General features: G+C 39.0%; 1 long non-coding RNA gene across 1 annotated transcript in view; it reads left to right on the plus strand.

Moving 5' to 3' along the window:
* The first annotated feature begins 411 nt into the window (after positions 1-411).
* Positions 412-25,902, plus strand: part of LOC116077722 — a 136,648-nt gene continuing 111,157 nt past the window's right edge. Inside the window, exon 1 of the long non-coding RNA XR_004113311.1 lies at positions 412-471. This is a non-coding gene — a long non-coding RNA (uncharacterized LOC116077722). The remainder of the gene's footprint in view (positions 472-25,902) is intronic.

A 25,902-nucleotide genomic window follows, 5' to 3' on the forward strand; every position in this document is an offset into this window, starting at 1 on the left:
TACACAGACACACACACTCACACACACCACAAAGTCATAAAGTTTAAAAAGAAGTCAGAGCACAGCCTGAGGTAAATTCCCAAGAGTGAATGTTCTGCCTCCCACCCTAATGCAGAGGAAGAGTTCCCCTTTCTGAAAAAAGAATATTATCATACTTTAGTATCCATTTTTATATACGTTGTCCAGAAGGCAACATGAAAATACTACAAGATAAATGAGAAAACATGGAATAGTGTCTGAATACCACTGAGGCTAGTGTATTAGTCAGGGTTCTCTAGAGTCAGAGAAATTATGGCATGTTTGTTTGTTAAAGGACCTTATTGGAATGACTTATAGTTTGCATTCCCAATGACTTAACAATGGGCAGTTGAAGAATCTAGTAGTTTCAGTTCCACCAGGCTAGGTGTTTCAGCTGGGCTTCTGGATAAGCTGGAGTTCTGAAGAAGTAGACTTCAACGGATGTGCTGGCTAGTAAGTGCAAATAGGTGGAGAAAAATGAAGCCTTCCTTCTTTCAATGTCCTTATATAGGCCTCCAGCAGAAGATATGGCCCAGATTAATGGTATATTCCACCACAACTGGACCTAAGCTATACTTTACTTGGAACTTGATCTGTCCCAGGCTGGTCTTGAACTCAGAGATCTACTTGCCTCTGTCTCCTGGGATGAAATACATATCACTTTTCATGGCCACTATGCCTCAAGTTCCAGATGAAAAGCATGTGTCATCCTACATCATGATTCAGATAAAAAAAAAAACAAAAAAAAAAACCTGTGTCTTCTAGCCTCATGATCCAGATCACAGGTGTGCCCTTCATTTCTGGTTTGTAGTTCATTCCAGATGTAGTCAAGTTGACAACCAGAAATAGCTATCGCAATTAGCCAAATCTGACTGTGTGCAAGTATTGCTCGAAAGGAAATCCTGAGATTGAGGGTTAGCCTGTGCCAGAAAGGAAGGAAGATGTCAGAGAGGAGAGAGTTGAGGTTATCCTCAACATGAAAGCTGGATGTGGTGGTTTGAATATGCTTGGCATAGGAGTGGCATATTAGGAGATGTATCCTTGTTGAAGTAGGTGTGGCCTTGTTGGAGAAAGTGTGCCATTGTGGGCATAGGTTTTAAGATCTTCCTCCTAGATGCCTGAGGATGCCAGGCTTCTGGGTACCTTCAGAAGAAAATGTAGAACTCTGAATAGATATTGGTTATAGTGTCCTATCACAGCAACAGAAATCCTAACATAGACAGAAAGAATACTGTGATAGTTTGAGAAGTCTTCCCTAACAATACTCTTCTTTGTTGGTTATGCAACTAAGTGATGGGGCAAATGCGTAGTAGCATTGCACAAGGCCCTGAGTTCTACCACAAGCATAAAATATAGCTTCTTAAAATAAAATAAAATAAAATAAAATAAAATAAAATAAAATAAAATAAAATTCTTCTCAAAAAGCTTTAGGCCTTCTCAAATAACAGTGATAACTTCTCCTATGCAAGATTACCAAACGTCAACAAAAAAGAACATCATTCCTTGTGGTTAATTGTATATCAAGCTTTTAATTTTAGCTAGAAAACTTAAAGATATAAGCTGCAAGGAATAAAAAATTAGACACAAGCTTGTTGATAACCTGAAGGGAAAAGTCTGTTTAAAAAAAGCCGTGACTATTTCTTTTATTTTTGGTTGTGAGCCTAGCCTTGAATGGCTGAGGCATTTCTCCAGCCCTATTTCGTTATCTCTCTGTTAAACAGCTGTTCTGCCTGATCTGCATTCATTTTCCTTACTACCCTATACCTGACCTCTCCTTTGAAGACATTCTGGGAGGAGAATGTCAGTGTTTAACTACCTGCTGTGCTGCCATCTGCCTAAATAGTGCATGGATACACACAAATTATATTTCCTTTGTGTGACTTTGAATGACAGAAGCATAACCAAGACTTCATAGATGTGGAATGAGCTGATATTATATCCTTAGTCCCAGAATAAACTCTAACATCATCTTACATCTGGACAGCTTGTGTTGGGAACATGTGCTTTCAAACATTTCAAAGCAGAAACAGATTTTTGGAATCTCCTGAGGTTTCTCAAAACATTGCTTTTTTTTTCTTTTGGTTTTATGTGCTTAGTTCTTTTAGTATTTGTTTTCTCTACTAAATGACAGGATATGTGGTAGAGAAACAATGGTTTTCTTTGTTCTCTGTGTGATGTGGGCTGGTTATATTAATATATTAATCATGAGGTCAAAAAAGAGTATGTTTGCAATCTTTGTGGTCTGTTGGTAATTTGGTGTTTAAAGCCTAGTTTGGAAACAGCTTGAGCTCTCTTGAATTTATATTATTGTTCTAATGGCTTGTTTACTTTCCAGATGGAACTGTGACCTAAAATACATAAAGTATCCCCAATAGTATGTTTTCCAGTATTCCTCTAGTATTGCTTGACAATTTCTATTGCTTGACAATCAAGAGATTTTAGTTATCCCTTTCAAAGTTATCAGTTATCAGAGAGTTTAGTTATCAGTTTGTTAGTTAGAATAGAGGAGAATTTGCAGCTTAGATTATTTAAAACAGAACTCATATAAAGCTGATATTCTACCACAAAGTTGTAGGTACTCTGGCCAAAGAAATGTCTAATCTATGGGCCTAGGAGTTAATACAGTTGGTAAGGTGTTGTTGTGCAAGCAAAAGGAGCTCAGTTTGATGCCCAGAGCCCATGTGAAAAAGCTGGGTAAAGTGGCACATGTTTGCATTCTCAACAGTGAGGAGATAGAAACAGGCAGAGATTTGGAGCTTGCTGGCCAGCTAGTACATCCTAGTTGGTGGATCCCAGATTAGTGAGAGTCCGTGTCTTAAAAAATAAGGTAGACAGTGTCTGAGGAACAACGTTGATATTGGCCACAACATGTGCTGACACATATAAGTATGTGAACCTCCTCTACATGTACCTGTACACACATACACGTGCATATCCACAAGAACTACATGGTTCATGGCAGTATCTCCAAGATAGTCTGATGTAATAATTTGTGGCACAAATAAATTTTTGGTCTAGAATATAAAGTATTTCTTATAGCCTGTCAGGAAACAAACATTTCCTCTTCTTGAAGAAGACAAACATCCTTGGAGATGTTTTCATTGATATTATTATTTGCATATGTTGGATATTGTGTTCCTGAGGACTGACACATCTGATAAGAGTAGCTCATTGACATAAATCCTCCAAGTCCCTCCAGTCTAAACATCTATTTGTGTAATGTCCAACACAAATACATCAGTGTTTAATTTCTATTACTGCTCAAGAAACTATACCACAACTCAAGTGGCTCAACCTGAGGAATATTTATTGTGATACAGATTCCAAGTCAGTAATTCAGCAGTGGTGAGAAATTGCCATTCACAGTCCACTCATAGGATTTCATGTCACCACGCTGCCTGGGGCATCTGTTCTTTGAAGCTGTGATTGAGACTGGAGGGTTTTCTTTTAAGACTTGAAATTTTAGAGCAAAACAACAGAAAAATCTAACAATGAAAAAACCTCACCAAATGAGCTCATGATGGTAAAAGGAGAGAGCATGGGTTTAAAAATAACCTGGTCCAATTATATGTTATTCCAGAGAAACTTCTTTTATAGTGATGTAGGTCTGTTGACAACCAAAGAATAAAAAGAGATAAGCTAGACAAACACCAACCAAAGGAAGCTGAGTGGATACTAATGTGATTCAAATTAGGTGCAGGGCAAAGGAAATTGCTGGGCAAAGAGAAGTGTTACATAATGGTAAAAGTTGAATCCAGCAGGAATGAATCACCTCAGTCTATTTATATACACAGGATAGGGCTTCAAAATTCATGGAGCCAGAATGATAACAGGAAAGGAAATTCAAACTTACAGTTGAGAACTCCAACACTTCTGCCTCAATAATTGATGGAAACACTAGACAGGAAATCAGAATAGTTATAGATGAACTTGACAATGATGTCAACTAATCGGATCCATCTGCACCTGTCATTGATAGTACAGAGAATCACCTAGGACTCTCAGAATACACACTCTTTTCATATGTGCTCAAAGCATTTAGGATAATTGACTACAGTTGAAAAAAATAAATTATAGAAGACTGGAATAAGTATCAGCATGATAACAGAAAATCTCTAAACATTAGGAAATGAATATGTATACTTCTAAATTGTCCGGAAATCTCAGAAACACTCAAGACAGGTTAATTCAGAAGTGCTGGACTGGGTCTAAGCTTTGCTTTTCATACAGGATCCAGTGGCTGAAACTGAGGCTAGTGGTGAATGATAAGGGGAGGCCAGAATAGTGAGGGACCGCATTTTGAAAACAACTTAGATAGAATGTTAAAAATGCAGAGTTTCTACCTGGTTGTATTTGCATTGTTCAGACAGTTAGTTTTACAGCCAAAGAATTTTCCCTTGTAGAGTGACAGGGCCTGATCACGAATCTTATATTTGTATGTAAAAGTTTATTTTTTTTTAATAAAGCTTAATTACATTTACACCCCATGAAATTTTGGCCAGGCATGCATGCTCCTTTGCAAGGCAACCTAGATTCTTAATATATTTGTAATCTGTTTAGTCTCTCAAGAATAGTTTTTTAATGTTATCTGAAGAGTATAAATGAATGGCAGTACATAGACCATGCAATATTGGCCATTACTTGCTATGTTTGCGTTCAAAGACTAAATAGTATTTTTTTTCTCTTCTATGAACTGCAAGCACAGTTATGCTAGCTTTTCTGTTTGCTTATTTCTTGTGATTGATCTAAATTTTCAATATGCATTTTTGACTAACCCAAGTCTATCTTCAAAGTCTGCCATTTTGCGCCACTCCATCTGCACACCCTCAATGGGAAGGAAGACAGGGCTAAGCGACGCTTTCTTGCTTTCTCGTGAAGATCATTCCTCCCCCTCATCCCTTCAGTTTCTAGCTCCTTCCCTTGAAAACCTGGAGTTGGCATAACAGTTAATTTATAATTGGCCTCTCATTTGTTTTTTTATTTATCTCTGTTCTTTAAAGCTTTGAAAGGGTGCATCCAAACCCTAAAGGGAGCTGTTTGCCTGTTCAAATCAGGCTTCACACTTGCACTGATGCAGAGGGAGGGTTCCTGACCAGGTTTTATCCTTGTCCTGAGTGACTGTTGCCTAGATGTGATCACATTGCAACAATTAACTTGTAAATGTGCAGTACCCCACATGAATCATACATTGCAACTTTAAAATGTTTATAAAGAAAACATTTTTGAACACAACAACCCACGAGACTGTTTGAACTTTGTATAATAACAGATTATAATATACACTATTTAGTCCCTCCTGGAGTTTTGATAAGCTTCTTTTCTTCAGTCTTTGTGTTTCTGCTTGCTTGATCTATTCTCTCTCTCTCTCTCTCTCTCTCTCTCTCTCTCTCTCTCTTTCTCTGCCTCACATGCTATGCAAGTGCTCTTATGGCACTATATCCTTAACATTTTTGTACTTTTTATTTTAAGACAGTGTCTCACTGAGTTGCTGGTGCTACTTAAATTTTTGTCAACTTGACATACATTAGACTTATCTGAGAAGAGGGGAACTCAGTTGAAGGATTGCCTCTATCAGACTGACCTGTGGGAATTTTTCTTTTATTGCTACCTACTTGATGTAGGAAGGCATGGAACATTGTGGACCATACCATCACTAAGCAAGAGGGGCTATATAAGAAAAAGCAGCTGATCAACACAATAAGCCACTTTCTCTTATAGTCCCTGCCTCTGTGCCTGTTTAAGTTCCTGCCCCAACTGACCTCATTGACAAACTGATGAAGGTGGTCATGCCAAATAGACCCTTTCCTCCCTGAGTTGATTTTCTTCAGTAGTATTCTGTCACAGCAGTGGGAAGTAACTATAGCAATTTTACAGACTGGCCGTGGCCTCACTCTGTAACTTAAGAAAGCCTTGAACCTTCAATCCTCTTGTCTCAACTTCCCAAATAGCTACAGTTAAAGGGGAGAGTCCAGACCGGAATCATTGTGTCTCCACTTATCTCTTTCTTCTGCCTCACTCCACCTTACCCCCTGTTTTTGTTTTGTTTTGTTAACTGAGCATCAAACTCAGAGCCTCACACATGGTAGGTGCCTTACCACTAAAGTATAACTCAACTCCATTTCTTTCTCTACATAAGACCAAAGATCTTTATAAAACTCTCTTGCTGAACTTAGTAGTGGATATTTCCAAATCTGTTTCAGACTATACTCAGAGACTGTCAGGTTACCGGCGATGGTAGCCTGTTCTTCTCACAGTTGGGTTGCCTGACTTTATTGTCTGATAATAGTCTGTCAGATCTTGAATTTCTTTCTAAGGAGCCTGAGCTTAATATATAGGGATTTAGAGTCTTGTTAGTCTTGCTCTGGTCGTGTGCCCCAGTTCTGAAAACTTCATATTTAACTTTTTTGGCCTCAATTTCTTTCTGACTGTGATTTGCCACCGATTCTATTCTTTGTGCTGTGAAGCCTGATCTATGTCTCTCTTTTCATGCTTCCCCAGTGATGGGCATCATTTCCCTGAACCCTAGCCTGGCAGAGGCACTTGAGGCACCAACTTTCTGTGTCTGCTGGGTTACCTCTTCTTATTTGGCTTCCATCTTCTCTTTCAGGTCTCCCAAAGGCATTCTTCCATACATGTCATGGCTTCTCACACTAATTATTTTTATCTGTGTTTCATGTATGTTTTCTAATAGACCTGCTCTTGACATGGACATTTGAAGCTCTGTATTCCTTCCTAGGTCACACACTGTACAATACGCAGAACAATGACTATAGAATGAGGGATCTCAGGGTAGATGTGTGCAAACTTCTTCCTTTACTGAGGAAGGGATGATAACTCAGTTAAGTATTTGAGTAAATAATATTTCAAATGCTACTTTTATGGGACAGTATTTGAAAGATCTTTTTAGAAATAGTTTTCTTAGCTGTAGAAGACATCTAGATTCATAGTGATAGATTTAGCTTCATAGAGCTCCATTCTTTCCAGCAGCCAGAATACCTTGATCCTCAAAACATTACAAAACATCTCAAGACAGCAGGGGAAGGCTTGTATAGTCACATAAGAGGGCTTTATTTGGAGAACTCAACTCTGAAGACTTTACCTCGAGCTATGGGTTTCAACAGTTGAAGCCAGTAGATACTCAAATGTACAGATAGGAGCAAGAGCTGAGAGGGCACCAACACTCACTAGGTATGGAATAGAATAACTCTGAATGGGCTAAAGAGATGAGTTGTCAATTAAAAGCACTGAGTATTTTTCCAGAGAACCTGGGCATGATCTCCAGCACCCATATGGAGGCTCGCAATCATCTGTAACTTCAATTATAGATGGATTTACTACATTTTCCTGTTCTCTGCAGTTACCAGGCATGTACATGATACACAGACATATATGTGGATAAGGCAACCATATGCAATGATGATGATGATGAAGTTCAAAAAATTTTTAAAAACTCAGAGGAAGCCTAAAGGACTCAAAGGGCAATATACAAAGAATGTTTCCTTCTGACTTGAAACTAGGTTATAACTAAGACTTTCATTGCCACCCTGAGGACAGAGGCCAACTTTGAGAAGAACACCTGATAGGAAATTTCAACTTTGAAAACTATGATACTTGGTCAATAGTTTTATAATGAGCTTAATGTTTTTCTTTTTATCTGAAAGAACAATCTAAGAGCAAGTCATGATCAATTTGAATAAAATAGGTTTGATACATTTTGAATGTCAGATTTGAAAAATATTTTCTCAGGCTTAGGTGTGTGTAAGATGTAGTAGGGAGTCCACAGACAGCATCCTGGGAGACACTTAAGGAAGTGGGATCTCGTGACAAAGCAGGAAACTTTAAAATCTGAACAGCTCATCTGTGCAGAGAGAGTGGATGTCTTAGAAGAGGACTAGCCTGAGTGAACTGCTAACCACCTAGATATTACCAGGTATATATCTGTCTGTCTGTCTGTCTGTCTGTCTGTCTATCTATCTATCATCTATCTAACTAACTACATATCTATATGTATTAGGGTTCAGGAGTTCATGTTCATGTAGATATACGAAGAGGCGAGAAGAGGCTGTTGGATCCCCAGAAGCTGTGGTTATAGGTCCACCAGAGCCACATGAAGTGGGTGCTAGAATCCAAACCTGAGTCTGTTGCAAGAGCACTACGTAGTAAGCCATCTTGGAATGGTTGTTTCAGATTCATGAACAACTGCATAGTTCAGATGCCCTAAGATCAGTGGAGATCATTTCCTGTCAGTTCAAAGGGATAGTTAAAGATAAAAAACACGGGGGACGGGGGGATGACTTGATGCGTCTCATACCTGCAATGGTATCTAGCCATGGCAGATTTATCTCCAGAAAACTTTTCTTCTGCTAGGTCCTGAGTCTTTCACATCTAAATTGAGCCATATGGTTCCACTTCTAGACATGTTTCTGATGGCAACACCCTGTACCTATTTCAACTTCTAATGATCTATCATTTTTTTTGTCTTTTAATTGAGATGTCTACCAGTAAATACAGATTTAAAATGTATCAAGGTAGGACCATTCTGATAAAAGCTTTTGTCCAGTTTCACTGATGGCAGTTTGCCAGAATGTAGTGATTGACTGTGACGTATGTAAGGCACTCTCTGCAGACCGTCCCAGCTGATGTTTTACCCCTGGCTTCAAGCTGCCGGAATTCTGAAACATACCATGCCACAAACGCTCCCCTCCCAGGAGATTGGCAGAAGTTGATGAAGACTTATTAAAACAAAAGGCTTAAAATAATCACAGAGTTGTACCATATGCCATCCCACCTTGGAGGAATTTTCATCTTCTGGTCTGATGTACTGAAAAGAGCATAGCCCGTGAAGCCAGAAAGTCCTGGAAACTTCCAACGTCTGTTTCCCTTTAACAGTGTGGCCTCGGAAAAATCACTTCATGTTTATGAGCCATAGAATCATAGCCTTGATATAAAATTACTTTTTGTGGATGTCACCATGGGTTAGGTGTAGCTAAGTCTAAGTGCCTGCCCCCAGGATGCTCCTTTTTTCCCCTAGGTCCCTGCAGTGTTCTTGAACCTTTTCTTGGTTTCAGACACTGTTGCTGATCACATATACTTCCTCTTTAGCTTCACTTCTCTTTTGTGGTTTTTTTTTTGGGGGGGGTGTATCTGTTTAGATATTGTGTTAATAAGTACAAAGTCTTACTCTAGCATGATAATATTTTCATTTTTTAAGTTGACTTTTGATAGATAAAATGATGGTAGCCCTCTTCCCAAATGTGTCACATGTAACCTCTGAAACTTATAAATGTATGCTATACACAGACAACAGCCTCTAGATCATTAAATACCAACCTTGAAAATAAAGAGAGAATCCTGGATTAGGTGAGTAGGCTCAACATAATTGTCAGGATCCTTAACTACAAATAATGGAGCAGAAACTGAAGGGAGGACAATCCAGAGACTGCTCCACCTGGGAATCCTCCCCATATTCAATCATCAAACCCAGACATTATTGTGGATGCCAGCAAGTGCTGGCTGACAGGAGCCTGATATAGCTGTCTCCTGAGAGTCTCTATCAGTGCCCGATTAATACAGAAGTAGAGGCTCACAGTCATCCATTGGACAGAGCACAGGGTCCCCAATGAGGGAGCTAGAGAAAGGACCCAAGGAGCTGAAAGGTTAGCAGTACCTTAGGATGAACAGCAATATGAACTAACTAGTACCCTCAGAGCTCCCAGGGACTAAACCACCAACCAAGGAGTACACATGGTGGGACTGATTGCTCTGGCAGCATGTGTATAGTAGAGGATGGCCTAGTAGGTCATCAACCAGAGGAGAGGCCCTTGGTCCTGTGAAGGTTCTTTGCCCTAGTGTAGGGGAATGCCAAGGCCAGGGCGGGAGAGGGTGGGTTGGTGAATAGGGGGGAAAGAATAGGGTTTGTTGTTGTTGTTGTTGTTTTATTTTCCAGAGAGGGAACCAGGAAAAAAGATATTATTTGAAATGTAAATAAAGAAAATGTCTAATAAAAAAAGAAGGCTGAGGTCAGAATCAGAGATCAAGTTGAAGATTGTGCACTGTTGGCTTTGAAGAAGATGAACTGGACCGTGAACGATAGAATGCACGTGATTTCCAGGCACCATAGAAGCACCTGGGAGCTCTGAGGGTACTAGTTAGTTAAATGATTATAGTTTTTTGTATTATTTGCTGCTTTTCTATGGGTACACAGTGAGGGACATGGCAGGAAGAATACATATTCACAGTGAATAATTCAAGAAGGTCAAATAAAGGAAGCATTTGCAAATTAAAGAGCAAAAGGGGGGAAGTCTGATGATGCAGAGAGCCTGAAGGTCTTCCTGGGGTATGAGCTTTCCTCTCTTGGTACTGAAAGAGGGAGCAGAGGGACTGGAGGTGGTGTGACTGGCTACTGGAATATAGAAGGAGATAATGAGAGGGGGGTAATCAGAGAGAACATTGCAAACCTGGGGGAAGGGGCTCATGCTAGTGAGTGATACATCTTCGGGGCTTCATGGTATAACCCATTTAATTAAGAGATGAATATAGGTTGTGGCCACCTGGTAGACAGGGATGAGGGAAAGTATATCAGCTTCATTTTTCTTCCTCTTCCAGCCCTTGTTGGGACTTCTACCCACCCAACTGCCAGAAAGTAGAGAGCAGAGAATCTTTTATATTCACACTAGTCAGTGCTGAGGGAGAGTGCTGCTTGGACAAGAATGAAAATAAGTCTAGAGGAGCAAGCAGAAAGGACCTAGTACATAGTAGGTACTCAGTAAAGCCATGCTTCAGCAAATTAGTCAATTTGGGTAGGAATGACTGGTAATGAAAATCACTTATAAGAGTATAGATAGTTTAAAACAGAAAAATGTTTTTCTTTTTAACCAGAAAGTTCAGCTTCTAGTTCCATATGAGATGCGCAAATAAACAAATGAATTAGTCAACATTAGTGAATGTATTATTAGCAGGCATGGCTGAGCAGAATGCAGATAATGGATGCAAAAATATCAACTTGCTTCAATTAACAATTTTGATAGTATTATCATTCTGAAGGTAAATTACTGGATTCAACAAACAGTAGTTAAATTCTGGTTTTGGCTATGCACTAATATATGCACAAAGTTTATCAAATAAGTAACTCAGGTGGATCACTTTGTGTGTGTGGTTATATATTATATGTTTATATGATACTCTATATACTCTGTGTGTACATGTATGCTATATGTATATATGATACTCTGTACAATATGTGTATATGTTTTATGTATACATGATACTGTGTAAAGTGTGTGTATTCATGTATATTGTATGTGTACATGATACTCTGTACAGTGTGTGTGTGTGTGTGTGTGTATACGCATGTGTGTGTGTATGTGTGTGTGTGTGTGTGTGTGTGTGTGTGTGTGTGTGTGTATGTGCATGCGTATGCTAGAGGTCAAGGATGCAGACCTTCCTCAGCCACTCTCTACCTTTTCTTTTGAGACAGATCTTTCGGTGAACCATTTTTGTGGGTAATGTTGTTAAAGATTGGTTAATTCTTTATGCTTTTTTAAAAGATCAGTGGAGAGTTTATGGTAAGGTTAATCTCCATTCACAACCTGACTGGACTTTATTGACCAAGCCAATTGGTATGACATACTTCTGGATGTGTCTGTGGGGACATTTCCAGATGAATTAACTGAGAGAAAAATATACACCTTGAATGTGGGTAGCATGATCCATGAGCTGGTGCTTAAACAGAATAAAAAGGGAAAAAGGATAAATTGAGCAGAATGTTGCCAGTTTTCTTTCTTTTCTTTATGTCCCACCATGATGTGAACTTCTATGCTCTGCCATGCTCTCAGCCATGATGGTCTGGGCCCTGTAAATGGAGTACAAATAAATGTTAGGACCTTTGGTCATAGTGACATGAAAAAGTAACTGAAGCACCATAGATTTCAATATGTCTCATACTCAGGGAGAGATAGAGATAAAGATAGATAAGCAGGGAGATAGATAAGTAGATAGATAGATGATAGAGAGATGGAGAGGCAGAGATAGATGAGAAATAGATTAATAGGGATAGATGATAGTTATAGATAGCTAGATAGATGAATAAAGATAGAGATAGGGAGGCAGAGATAGATAGATAGATAGATAGATAGATAGATAGATAGAGATAGATAGATAGATAGATAGATAGATAGATAGATAAGCAGAGAGACACAGGCATGATACACATAGAGAGAGAAAGAGGCAGAGAGAGAGAGAGAGAGAGAGAGAGATGGGAACAGAAAGGGTTGCTTGCATAACTCCACATAATTGTATTTGAATTTGAATTTTTAATGTTGCCATTCAGAAACCACAGCTTTGAACCTACAGGAGCATAAATGTGGAACCATATGAATGTGGAAAAAAAAATCAAAGAGTGGCCCTTGCATTCCTAAAGCAGTCCAGTGAAGTCGGATGAAGTCTGATTTGTGAAGTCCATCTGGCTGTCCTCTGTGTCCTGCCTGTGATTCCTCTCAGGTGTACCATGCACCTGAATGGGAACAGCAGCACTAATTGCTTGTTTCCTGCCAATCTTCCTGATTCCTCTGGGACTTTGAAGAAAATAAAATACATATCCCTCTCAGGAATAAAATCCATCTGGTTTGAGGGGAAAATGACATTATCTCTCAGCAGACTTAAGTTTTTAAACTGTAACTGTTGAGAAACTCATGCACAATACCTGAAGCCAGCTCCCAGAGGAAGCAGACACTTGATGCAAGTAAACTTTATGCCATCTTTTCTGGTTGTGTCCTGCACAGGGAATGACTAGGCTTTGGTGACTCGATTCTATGAATAAAATGCATCATTTGTTTCTGGATTAGTTGTAAAGTATGCCAAATCTCTAAGAAGTAAGTGAGGGCTTGGTTTGGGGAGATGGCTCCGTTGGCAAGATGTTATGACATACAAGCTTGAGGACCTGAGTAGGATACTTAAGAACCCACATAAAGAGGCATGGTATGGCAGTATGCACCTGTAATCCTAGTACCAGGGGCTAGAGACAGTAAGTACACTGGAGATCACTGGGCCTGCTAGTCAATGAGAAACCTTACCTCAAAATGATAGAGAATGATGGACGAGGACACCTGATGCCAAATCCTGTATTTTAAATGCATGTACACATACATATAGTCATGCACACACACACACACACACACACACACACACACACACACAAGAACATATAATAACACAAATAAATACAGAGAGAGAGGAGAGAAAGTGTGAGAAAGAAAGAGAAAGAGAGAGAGAGAAAGAGAGAGAGAGAAAGAGAGAGAGAGAGAGAGAGAGAGAGAGAGAGAGAGAGAGAGAGAGAGAGAGAGAGAGAGTAGTCAATTGAGTAGCTTCTTCAACATACAAATTGCACATCCCAGGATTTCTGGAGGTGATGAAGACCCTCCCTAGTCTGAGGATGACTGAAGCTTTGGTACCATGGCCTCTTATTCCTATTCGCTATTATGTTCATCTGATATTCTGGGATTTTCCTTGGCATCTACATCTGTGGTGGAGTGCAGTCCTCCTAAGAATCATGGGAAGAAGGATAATAATTTGTCAAGAATTTTAGTAGCCTTTTCTTTTTCTAGTTCACTTATCCTCTGGTTTCACTTCTCTCATTCATCTTCCATACTTCTGGGAAAGTAATTTACTGAACATTTATATTTATCATTACTCTCTGTGCTTAGTTATTTTCCCAAATGCCCTGTATTACATTTAGCATGAATGTCACCTTCTTCATAAGGTGAAAAATGTCTCCATGGGCATGCCTGTCCTAATCTTCTGTTCCTTCCCCAACTCATAGACAGTTTCAACAGCAGCTCCTTTGTCCTGTGTTTGACATCGTTTCTTTACACACTCATCCTGTAATGTCTCCTTGCCAGCCACTGTGCCTTGGTCATCTTTCTTCATTTGGTGACTTCTCTGCCCAGTGACTACTTCCCTTCAGTGCATGACCGAGCCAAGCAGGCAGACTCTGAGGTTTCTCTATTCCTGTTTCCCATTCAATGCTAGACATATTTTATTGATATCTGCTATGCTATCATATTTTAATTTCTTGAAAGGCAGAGAGAGCACTATTTAGTTTTCATATCCCCCAGGCTGAGGTCAGAATCTGAAATATGAATGGATGGGTAGGCAAAGGAATTCCTCTTCATGCCACAACGTAGATATGGTGGCCGTTTCTATATATCCTTCCCTATACCCCACTGAGGTGGTCGCTGAGGTGGTGAGTTCACATTGTCAGCTCCACACAGTTCAAATCACTGGCTAAATATTGAATACATAGTTAGGCTTTTGGCACTTGTTTTAGTTTTGGGTCAGGGATTTGGTGCGGAATGGGTACCCTTGGGTTTAAATGTTGCTGCTACCCTGTCATGTTGCCAAGAGAGGTTGTCTGCATCTGGAGTACTGTTAGACAGTTATCATTGTTTCAACAGAATATAAGATTGATGCTGTCTAGCTGACATGCATAAGAATAGTGCCTACTACTACCAGCCAAATGCTTATTTCCGAGGCTATATTTATAAAGCAAAGTACACACTTTAATATTATTTAATTTTAACCATAGAAAGAGCAGAATGTAGTTGCTCAGAGGCCAAAATTGATTGTCTACCCTTAAGACAAAATGCTAGAAGGTATAGTGTAAGGTTAGGGGTTCCGCATCTGCTCTGCCACAGAGCTTGTTGGGCCTCTTGGGGAGTTTAACTGTGCTTATCTCATGCTGGTGCTGGGCTGGTGTTGGGCTATGGGAAGCCTCAAGACATCACTTGGGGGTGGGGGAACACAGTCTGAGATCCCAGGGACAGCCAGAGTTGGCTGGGGGTTCCTGGGCCTGCAAGGAGTCTAGTCTGCTCTTGGGTACCCAGACACTGCTGGGAGCCTCAGAAGAGCTGAGAACCAAGTGGGGGCCGCAGGCTGGATCTAGCCCTGGCCGAAGGGAAAAGGGGGAGATCTCCGGCTGGATCCTGCTGAGGGGGAGGGGAGAGTCCTTGGCTTGTTCGGTGGGTGACTTGGCTTGGTGGAGGCCATGGCTGGGAGCACTGAGAGGCTTTCTGTGGGAGATTAGGCGGCCAGCTCTTTAGGCGAAGGCCTGTTCCATTGCTCCCCATGCCAGATCCTGATGAAAAGAGACAGTCCATGTTTTAAGACATTTATTGCCATATGGAAAGTAGATGAGTTAAAAACTGTACCCCACTTCTCAGGGCGGGCCTGAGGGTAAAATACGGTTAAATACCTGACTGATGGCCACAAATCTATGGAGTGTTGCGGCCTTGAGTCAGGAGCCTAGCGTCCAGGAATGTGGCAAAATGCCTGCTGTCCCTCAGGGTCACCAGGGTTTCCAGTCTATACTTGAATAGAAACCAGGCTGCCTTTCACGGCCCTACAGTATAGTATTTTATTATAGTTTGTATATAGTTTGTGGATAGATTGTTGAATGATTACCCAAATGAGTTAGCCAAGGTCTTGTTCCTAAATGTTGCACTTCTCAGAAGTAAGCTCCCTCTAGAAGGTGTTGTTAGAAAGAGGGTTCTGAATTTTAGTGTATACTATGAGTGTAGATTCTGAATTTTAACAAACTATTAGGTGATAATAATGTTACTTGGATCCACTTTGGTTGAGGAGAAAGGATCAAGGTAATGGCAAGCAAATGTACAAAGAGAATTACAAAAACCAAGGATGTCAAACCCCAAACCAAAGTATAGGGCTTATTAGTGTCAAGAGTGACCAAAATCTATGATTTAGGAATGAGAATAGTTTCTTTGAATTAGGGGGGAAGGAAAGGAGGTAAGGAGAGAGGGAGGGAGAGAGGAAGAGTAAGAAGGAAAGATAGAGGGAAAGGGAGAGGGACAGGGAGAAGGAGAGGGGGATTCTCTCATATGTTGAAGTGGGACTGAGTTAATGTGCATAACTGGTAGCAGTGTTCAGACCCCGAAGAGTATTGACATCTCAGGAACCACACTTCCAGCCCACCTGAAGGGGTACCTCTCACTGTTCCTCCTTTCAGCAGGTAAGCACTTCTCTGTCTACTCTCTAAGGATGGGTCCTGGAGAGAGACACAGCAATGTGAAAAGCTGTGCGGGTTTTCTACCAAGCTCAGGAAGAGGGAAGATTATACTAGACAAGGGAGTCTAGAGAGGAAGCAGACGTTAATAGAGTCTATACCAATATAATTGATAAAGATAAGCCTGGAACCAATCCATGAGCTCTCTTGTGGGCCCAACAGAAAAGCTTCACTAGGGTTTGCTTTCCTGGGGGGATTTGAAGTAGAAAGGTCTAACGTGACCTTAGCTAAACTAGGTTGGTTATGTTTTGCCTCTGGGAATATGAACATAAAATAAAGTGTAATCAATTTGCTTTGGTGTTTGTGTTGTTTACAATGTGCCAGGCAAAGAAAAGAAGGCAAACCATGTAAGGTGGGATGCTTGAAAGGCAAGAGACAGACTGGCAATTCTCAGCTTCCCAGAATGCTTGAAACAAACGGGAATGGACAGATTGACTTAGGGCCTTGTTTTGAAGGATGGTGTTGCCTTATGGAATTAAAATGGCCTGTGCTTGAACTCTGGGGAAATTTGTTGGTTTTTAAGTCACTGGAGACATTGACTGAAGGCAGTGCTTCATAGTGGTTAAGCTCATAAGAAAGGTACCTGGAACAATGTGTCAGTGTCACTGCTATTTCTGCATGTATCATCCATTACAGAATTTTGCAAATTAAACTTCTTCTCATTTGACTTTGGCATAAATTATTTAATCAGAAACTTGCCAGTTTTCAGATATACAGATACTGTCTACCTTTATTTTGCAGTAGCGGCTTAGAATTTTCTCTACTCCCATGATTAATTGATCTCTGGGGAACTTTGGAAGTGAACCAACTGAAACTATCACGTTCAAGCCTCATTTTATTTAAGAAAGAACCAATTAAAATTGTATCTTTTGATGCTTAGTTCTATCTGCTTAACAATTTTATTTATATTTATTTATTTTGAGACAGGACCATGTGATTTTCAACCTGGCCTTGAATGTCTAATGTAGCTGAAGATGATCTTGAACTTCTAAACTTTCTTCCTTATCTCTCCAGTGTTGAAATTATGGTGGGACCTACCAGTGATGTGGATGGAATTTAAGGATCATTTCATGTGAGGCCAAAATCTACCAACTGAACTTCAGCCAAACCTCATGTATTTTCTAAACAGAAATCACTTAAATCAAAATTTGTATTGATTATAAAAAGAACCACCATATCATGCCTATTGCTGTCACTTATGGTGCACGCCTTTAACCCCAGCACTTGGGAGGCAGAGGCAGGCAGATTTCTGAATTTGAGACCAGCCTGGTCTGCAGAGTGAGTTCCAGGACAGCCAGGGCTACACAGAGAAATCTTGTCTCAAAAAAAATTATTTCTATAACTTAATAAAAACATGTATTATGAGGGGAAAAGCTGTATTTCCCACTAATCCAAAAATAATCATCTTCCTTCTCATCCCTCTTCCTTCTGACTCTTTTTGACCTCTTCAGCAGTACATTATTGTTAATAAGAACTAAGCATATCCAGTGGTTCTTGTTTTTTTTTTCTATATCTCATTTATTTATGCACCATTTGAGCAGCAACTGTGTAAGCTATGTGGCTAAATTTGTCAATAAAGAATTTTATTTTATTAAGGTAGTAATGTGATTCTGTTCCTCTATTAAGTTCCTTTTAACAAATGCAGAAAACCCTTGTTCAATTTTTTTCTCTGTCCAACAATACTTTTGGTACTTAAAGGTTGTAATACATCTAGAGAAATATATTCTGAGAGGTGTTGTAGTGCCATATTATTAGTGCTACTACACTAAGGACATATGGTATTCTTAGAAAAAAAGTAACAGCTCAGGTGTCATGCTATGTGAATAATCTTATGGGATCATTATTCTGCACACAGCAGAAAAATATTACTGTGTAGTACCTGATTCTACTGTCTTTGGGAAATTTCCTGTCCCATTCAACCTTCCCAGTTATCTCAGATTCCTTTGTATCAAATTCTGAGGCATGTGCCCGGACTTTAGAAATCTGAGGGCTGTAGACTGAATTTTGTTTCTCCAAATTTTATACATCTGTGCTCCAGTTTTCTTTCTTTTAAAAAAAATATTTGTTTATTAATTTTATGTATGTGAGTAAACTGTTGCTATCCTCAGACACACCAGAAGAGAGCATTGGTTGTGAGCCATCATGTGAGTACTGGGAATTGAACTCGGGACCTCTGAAAGATCAGTCAGTGCTCTTAACCACTGAGCCATCTCTCCAACCTGGTGCTTTAGTTTTCATTGTGTCTATATTTGGAGACAGGGTCTGTAGGGGTTACTTAGAGCAAAGTAAAGGCACAACGGTGAGGCTGTGTTCTGATAGGTCTGGTGCTCTTATCAAAAGAGGGCAGGAACTCTCACCATCCTTTGGTTTTGAATCTTGTAATATGCAAGAAGGCTTCATGAAGATAGAGCCCCAAAGCAGATGGTTCCCAGCAGGCACAGAAACCTCACCAGAAATCATATTTAATCAGAATCTTGCTTTTGGATATTGTATCTTCAGAAACACCAGACCATAAATCTCTGTTTTATAAGCCATGCAGCTCGGGTATTTTGTTAGGATCATCAGAGCAATCATGAATTGCATTCCTTGTTTCAGAAACAAGCAACTTGGAGCTATCTCCTCATGGAGGCTCTATTGCTTCACTGAGACAAGGGTTGGCATTTTAAAAGGTCAGTGGTTATAAGGATAAAGTCTTGGTACAACAGACAGCAGTAGCTTAATTGGCAGTAAATTCTGCTCTCTGCCAGCAATGACAAAAGTCGTACCAAAAACCTTGTGGAGGTCATCATGGGGTAGCAGGATATGTAGCAAAACTCTAGCCATCATTCCTGTTGGCTTAATGATGAATTAGAATAACTAGCCTACCCAATCTCTTGTAAAGGATCTGCTGTCTCTTTAACACCTCCATTTTCTTCTCATCAAGCATAGTCAGTTTTGTTTCCTGTCATTCTTAGATATGTACTACAAGAATCTATGATAGCAAATTATTCCACCAAGGATGTAAGATACAAGGTTTTGATCACTAGAGGACTCTACCAATTGTAGATATTGTGTACCCACCAGAGACATTTCCTGTATAATTATATACTGAAAATAAATATCAATGCAAAATGAGTATGAATTATTTTCATAAGTATGGCCTGTTTGTGCATATGTTGACATTTTGAGCATTTTAAATATATTCTATTATGGAACCCTCCCTAAACAGTTCTGAATTAAACAGCATAAACATTATTAAAACCATTTGTAAGCGGTGAATGAGAAGTAATGAAGAGTTCAAGAGACTAAGTGATAGATTTGGAATACGACAAAGCTCTAGTTGTAAGAGTAATAGGCCTCATGCATATGTATTGTATTGCTTGTTCATACATTTTTCCCCTTTTCTGGCATACGGTTTTATTTTTGAAGTTTACAGAGCTTCTAGAAATCAGCAATGATTTTTATATTGCTTTCAGTTTCTGTGTTGAGGATAAAATTCAGGGTCTTGCATATGCTAGGCAAGCATCTGACACACATCACTACCCCTTGGTTTTTAATGCAGTGCTGGGGCATGTATCCTCAACTGGCCTCAGACTCCTGGTGATCATCCTTCTGCCTCCATGTCCTGAATGCTGGATGACTGGCTCATCCACATCCCATTCATCTTTGTCATTTCATTCTGTCTTGATTGCTCCAAGCTTGGCACACATTAAAACTTCTGAGGATTTCCCCTATTTAAACTTTGATGCTGCTGATATCGCTTGCTGTTATGCTCACCCCCCTTTCCTTCATTAATTAGCAGATGTGTATTTAGTGTCATCCCATCTCTTACAGATGTTATTTATATCTCTGTGTGACACTTTTTGGAGAACCAAAGTTATTTCAAAGACTCCTTGATGTCTGATGTTTGGGATGTTTGGTTGTCTTAACATTTTAAGTCTGTCAACATTGACCACTGGTTGCATTTCTAGTGTATGACATCCTAATGGTCAAATTTTGGCGTGTATTTATATGTGAGTTTTGAATAAATGGAATGTATATTGCATTGAATCATTCATAGATCTCCTGCATGATAGAAGAATGGATGTATGTCCTTGGGAATTGAAGAAATAAAGTTAAAGCAAAGCTCGGATAAAAGTTAAAGCAAAGCTCGGATAAAGGATTTGCTTGACATCTTTCTCACTGTCCACTCCACTCCATCAACATGTCTTTTCTGATGATGCTTCTGTCAGTTGTGGTCCTGGTAGGAAAACAGGCAACACTTGGAAAAAGAGCAATTTTACAATTTAGAAACAGGATATCTGGGACATCATGGAATATGGCAGTGTAAAGGACTCCGAGAGGAGAGAGTCCTGGACCAAAATGGTCTCTGGCAGAAGGATGCAGCAAATCCCAGGCATGTTCCCCAGAGGGAAGAGGGGTAGGTACTTCTCTCCTTTCAAACTGTTATCAGGGTTCTACTACCCTTGTCTTCTCTTTTCCTACATCTGTCTTCACAAATCCCCTTGGCTCCACCGTCATAACATTTTCTGACTGCTTCCTGACTTCATCACCCTTGCATCTCTATCCTGGCTTCCTTCAGTGCACGTCTACTTGCTTCTCTTTTAGTTTTCTGAACAGTTTCTCGGATCTCAGCAGTAGAAGCAGCGTTCTTCCCGAACGCCCAATCAAGCCATTCCTCTGCTGAATGCCCACTTGCATGCTGAATACAAACAACACAAACCATTACCATAGCTGCGACTTAGCTGCTCTTCCCCGTGACTGCCTCTCTGAACGCATCTCCTCCCATTGCTATTTTTGTTTGGGTTTTTCTTTCTTTCTGTTTTGTCCTTGTTTGGACTGGATTTCCTTTCTGTTACCACCTGTTGCTTTAGCAAGAAAATAGAATAGGACCACAGTCATCTTCCTGATGTCGTTCAGCTCCGACTCATTCTAATAAACAGACAGTTGTCTTTGGTGATAAAAAGGCATTTAATCCAGTCTTCCAATTCTTTCTGCCTTTCTTACAAAGGAATATTAGATAAAGTAACAAATTATTTGCTGTGCTTTTTCACAGTGATACTCATAACGCCTTCTTACCTAGCCCTTTGAAACTATCAATCTATTATATCTTCAAAATGAAATTCAAATTAAATTATTGATAGTTACTAAAAATGCTTGTATTTGTATTCTACATTTTTTTTTGTCTTCAAAAGCATGAATTTTAACAGATTTGAAATCCAAGGGGCTGGTCTCTATATAAAGAAAATTGGGGTGCAAGGTAGCAGGTGGGGATTGGGAGGAAGAAAGAAGACTGTGGAACAGATGATAGAGAGACTGTAGAAAGCTACGTAAGATGGATTGGAACAGTTACTGAAGAAATGACAAGTAACAACACTAAGGTTTTAGCGTAGCATTGACTGTATAAAGGTAGAGCACTTTAGACTAACACTCTTTAATTTTAGTGTGGGTATGGTTCAAGAGCTATTTGGGATCCTGCACATATTCTGGTTATGGGAATCATGTAAAATCTAGTTCTGTATTTCTACCAAGCTCCCTGACAATGCTGAGTACTGGTCTTAGGATCACTCTGTGTAATCAAGGGCTGAGGGCTTCTGTCACCAAAGGCTTCGGTGACTTCTAAAGTAGAACTGGTAAATATACCCTGTGTTTGAGCCCAAAGACAGAGTGTTTAACTCAAGAAAAATAAAATAAAACATACAGAAGATCAGGTCACTCTACACATCAAGTGAATGGTAGCAGGGACTCGTAATGTAGATAAGAGGGCATCTATAGGATGCTTATGAAAAGAAGTCTCAGTATCAGAAGAAGGTAGGAGAGCTTAGTTGGTGAAGAATTTGTATTTAATTCTCATAGGTAAGTAATTTTCTTTTTTTAAAAAAAAAATGATTTGAGTGTCAGTGAGATGACTCAGTGGGTAAAGGGACTTGTTGCCAAACTGGGTACCTACTTGAAACTGACCAGGTACCTCCCAGGTCTCACATGATAGAAGGACAGAAACAACTCTTGCAAGTTGTCCTCTGACCTCCTTATTTGCCTTCCCCCACTAAATAAATGTAAGAAAACACAATTTGTCAATCAAAATAGTTGTGAAATAAATCTCACATAACACACATATGACACATATGCTTACATGTCGCAGATATGCAGTCTTCTATCTCTATGGAACAGTCTAGCATCAAAGCAGAGGTGGTGGTGTTGAGAAAGGGAGGAAATACAAACCTGTTTCACATTTCTCTTGTTTGTGGGCCAACTGCTGCACTATACCTGCAAAACTCTAGAACTCAGAGAGCAACAAAGTGAAATCAACTATTTAGTAAAGGTTTCTAAGTAGGTTAAGGCAGTGTAGCAATTCTATCTCTTGGATCTCCAAAACCTAGCACATTTTAAATGTCTCTACTACTGTTACAAAAACAAACCTGTTTTTATTGTTTAGTGACTGTGACATTTTGAGCTGAAATGAATTGAACCTAGCAATATTATTTTATAGGGACATTTTCCCTTCAGATTCCAAAGATTGCAGGCATGTTAGAAATGATTGAAGAGCATCAGACCTTCAGATTCATTCCACAGCCATTGCTGCAAACTAACACCATATACTATCTGTTCTTAGAAAGGGTATCTAACTCTATTCCACTTTTCATTCCAAAGAGAGAAAGCTTCTCTTATATGTCAAACCAACATAAAACTTAGTCTAATCAGTTGCAAAGCAGAGGGATTTTAGCATGTACTGAAATTTATTTTTAACATTTCTATAAATAAGCTCATCATATGTTTCTTCCCTTCATTTTCTTGTACTCCCTTTCAGCAGTAAGAATACTTTTCAGGCTGTCCACAGAAGTTGTTACCTTTACAGATCCATCTCAATGGCAACCACCTCTTATATCCTCTTAAAATATGGGTTCAAGTGTTTTTATTGAATTTCTTTACTCTGTTTAAAAACAACTTCAAGTGTAACTATCTCTATGGAAAAAACAAAACAAAACAAAACAACTGTCATCACCCAGGCATTGATATAAAAAGATATTTGGTTAATTTTCGATAGCACTAGAGGTCAACTATCAGGAACACCAGATTTTGTCACAAATTTGACATGATTGAAAATAACTAAGCATCAGGGCAGAATTGTCTGGTGATATTTCAAGTAATGTTTCCCGTCTTGTAGATTCTTCCATGTAAAAGAAGGAACCAAGGAAAGCATGAAGTATAGTCACAGGTCCTTTGACTTCTAAAATAATTCTCTGGTTTACAGTAGAGAACATTTTATAATGTAAACAAAATACACCTTGTGAGCATTAACATAGATAACAGTCTTGGTGAATCTTAAAACCAAAATATGCAAAGAAGTAAGCTAATGAAACAAGCATGTGTTTGCTTCAGGCATCTTACCAACTTCACTTTGCTTGCTTGTAGCTGGTAACTTATTAGGAACTTGCCACATCATTTAAAACATGACAGACTCTGAGAACACACTGACAAAATTTTGTCCTACTTCATGGAGCTTAAAGGAGGATGGAGGCACAAGATGAGCTGTGTCAGATATGATAAGTGCCACCCGCAAGGTGCATGGGATGCATGGGATGAAGTTTGATTGATAAAGTCTTATTAGGAAATTAACTTTTACCAAGACATGGAGAAAAGAAGAATGAGAGATTCATAGAAAGAGATGGAAAATTCTTGCCATGTTCCCCGAAGCAGAAGAGAGCTCCCCTTATTTATTCCTGATATACATTGATCGCCAAAGAAATTGCATAAACTAAAGGAAGCTAGTGAATGAGAGGCTAGAAAAGTAAGCAAGAAACAGGAAACTGTGCTGTTTGACACAAAGAGTTATGATAGGTTTTTAAATTTCAGAACATTTAGTTGACAAAGATTAAATATTTCCAATGTCTACAATGTATTTGTTCTATGTGATTACAGCATGATAGTGATAATAAGACCAACACCCCTATCACCAATGCTGCCCACCAGGACTCCCTCATCAGACTCTGAGGCTGCTACAGTGTACCCAGCATCTTTCCTTTCCTCCTGCCTCTCACCCTTGGGATCACCACTGCACCCTTTGTTTCTGTGAATTCCATGACGTTAGATTCCACACTGTATTTGATCATTCAGCTTTCATAGCTGGCTTATTTTGTTAGCTCAATGCCCTCTAAATTCATTGGTATCTTCACATACTACAGGGTTTTCTCTTTTGTAAACACTATACAGTACTTAGTTGTGTGTATGTATATCGAAGTTTCTTTTTTTTTCCATTCATTTTTAAAGAACATCTAAACTATTTCCTCATGGCTCTTGTGAATAATTCTGAAATGACCATGGGTGTGTAGCTATCTCCTTGATGGTGACTTCTTTTCCCTGGGACACATATCTAGAAGTGATATTGCTGAATCATAAAGGTAGTTTTTTTATTTTTAAAATCATTCTATATTGTTTGGCATAACAGCTATAATAATTTATATTTCCAATGTTAGTATAATGGTGTATAAGCATATAAGCAATAGATCAGACATGGAAAGATTTGTATTTAATTTATTTTGAATTTTATATGTTTGTTATGTCTGTGGCTGCAGGCTTGTGCCGTAGCCTATGTGTGATATGCTGCCCCCTTCTACCTTGGTTAGAAAAGGGTCTTTTCCTATCTCAATATATTGTATTTTAATTAATATTTAATTTCCTTTCTTGTTCTTTTTTTTTTTAAGGTAGGTTTTCTCTGTGTAGCCCTTTCTGTCCTGGAACTTGCTTTGTAGACCAGGCTGGCCTCAAACTCACAGATATCCACCTGCCTCTGCCTCCTAATTGCTAAGATTAAAAGTGTATGCCACCATGGCCAGCTAAAACGTATAACCCTGAGTGGCTTCAAACTCATGATCCTCCTTCATCTCCTTCAGCAAATAGTACCAGCATGCAAAAATACAACTGGGTCTTGCTCTGTTTCTAAGGCGAGTTTGGTTTAAAGTCTGTCTCTTTATTCCATTGGATTTTGGTCACTCTTTGCATGGTGTGTCCCTTTCCATCCCTCTACCTTCTACAAATTTGTGTGATTAAATTAAAAACAAATCTCTTCTAGGCAACTGGGTCATGACTTTTGAAAACTCACTTGTCTAGTCTTTGCCTTTCAATGGTTAAATTTGTTGGATTACATTTAATGTAATCATTGATAAGGAAGCTTGTCTGTCACCTTGAAATGTGCTTTTATATGTCACTCTGTCCTGTGCTTTCTCTATTATTCACATCTTTCATATTAATGCATTAGTGCATATGTACTGCACCATTTTGATTCACTCGCATTTCTTTTTGTATAGATATTTAAACTGATTTCTTAGTGGTGAACTTGGGAATTTATATTTAATACCTTAAATGTAAAAGTATTGATTTTTCATTGATACTACTATAGCTTTAACAGCTTAAAAATTCTGCCACATCATGTTCATAAAATAAATTTGTCTTTTAAATAATGTAGGAAGTTAAAACAAGAGTTCTAAAACAAATTGTAATAATATTACTCTGTAGATCATAGATTTGTAATTTAAATAATGTAGGAAGTTAAAACAAGAGTTACAAACCAAATTATAATAAAACTACTTTATAGATCTATGTGTACAATTACCTTTACTGAGGTTTGTTACTCTTTGTGTGTCTTTGAACTTTTTAAAAAGGTTCTTTCAGTTTAGCTCCATGGACTCTTGGTATATCTTGTAGGGCTGATTCCATTAGTAAGAAATTCCTCCATTGTTGCTTAAACAAGGATGGCTGAATTCCTCTTTTATTTCTTGTGGATAATTTTGCCAAATACATACTTTTTGATGCACACTTTCCTTTGGCCTCAT

The sequence above is a fragment of the Mastomys coucha genome, unplaced genomic scaffold (genome assembly GCF_008632895.1).
Source record: "Mastomys coucha isolate ucsf_1 unplaced genomic scaffold, UCSF_Mcou_1 pScaffold5, whole genome shotgun sequence".
Lineage (NCBI taxonomy): Eukaryota > Metazoa > Chordata > Mammalia > Rodentia > Muridae > Mastomys > Mastomys coucha.